We start from the raw sequence: 1,430 nt of genomic DNA on the forward strand, positions 1-1,430 counted from the left end.
AGCGCCACGTAAGGATATAGTTTCTTAACTGCCTCTAATCGTTTTCCATGATTACACCCCATTCTTCTTCTTCCAAGTGGTTGGTCCTAATAAGTCCCACAGCACCGCGGCCTAATTAGGCCTATTGTGCGTCCCACTACTAGTCATATTCAGCAAGTAGTTTTGTCCTCTTGACAAAGTCCAAATGCTTCCTTACTGACACTTCTCTCAGTTCCTTGGGTTCCCAATAAGGTCTCCCCAAGAACGCCATTATACTACGTGCAAATCCAGGGCACTCGGCCAGGATATGCAGAAAAGTTTCATCCGCCGATTCACATCCTCGGCAGATCGGACTGTCTACAAGCTTTAGCCCATGTAGATGTTTCCTAAAATGAGAGCGCGTTCCGTTATGAGTCCTGTCACTCTCCACACCCCATTAGTATCGCATATATAGGAATTTGCAAACTTTAGGGGTAATTTGGCCAAAATCTTCTCCTTCTCGTTTCGTTGAGCTGGATTTGGTAAAAGCTGTTCTCATTTTCTTGAAGTGTTGTAGATTCTATTAATGGCATATTCCCTTAAGATGTAACCTATCTTATAAGTGCATTTTTGTATGCATAATGACAAATAGGTTGTTGCCAGATATTCCCCTTTTTTTCTTATCTTTAAGTATATTCGTGGCGGGTCATTAGATATTTCTTTCGCGTAGGCAGATCGTAAGCTCATAATTCCTCATCCTATTGTTCTGGTCCGCAGATGACCCGTACTCAATGAACCAACTTTTTAGTTTTAGAGTTGCTGATTTCAGGGCTTTCTTTTCAAAAGCTTCCACAGCCAGAGCTAGGAATAATGGTGAACCCATAGCAGCTTCTTTAGCATGTTCCTGAAAGTTAAACCATTTGGTGCACACCTGTGTCAAGTCTACTAAATTCTCGTCCTGGTCTTCTGCAATGAACCTTCTAAAATTATTCCAGAGCTTCTTTAATTGACACATTTGGGAATAAGTCACATCAAAACTCACTAGAACATCATCTGGATTTAGTTGAATTCCTTTGATCTTTGATAAAATCCTCAGAGTTTTTGACATGTTGTTCCGCTTTTCCCACTAGGTATTCCGTCTCCGTCTGTATCGTTCGGAGTTTCTTCTGAAGAAGAGAGTGATATGTCTCTCGAAACGTCTCTCTTGACGTGGCAACCAACCAATATTGTCTAATCTACAGACTCAAAAATAATTATTAGTGCATATATTCTAGTTTCCATCTACTACAAAAATGTATAAATTTTAAACGAGCGAAATACAATTTAGAGCTATTTGTATTTCCCAGTGAACTCATTTAATAAACATCAAAGACATGGGGCAAATTAATTTTTGGTAACGAGAAAAGATATACTTGCATCTTTCGAACATTCAAACTTAACTTTTTTCGAAGAGTTTACAGCCGACCACAAAT

Source organism: Anoplophora glabripennis, unplaced genomic scaffold (genome assembly GCF_000390285.2).
Source record: "Anoplophora glabripennis isolate ALB-LARVAE unplaced genomic scaffold, Agla_2.0 scaffold655, whole genome shotgun sequence".
NCBI classification, from domain to species: Eukaryota; Metazoa; Arthropoda; class Insecta; order Coleoptera; family Cerambycidae; genus Anoplophora; species Anoplophora glabripennis.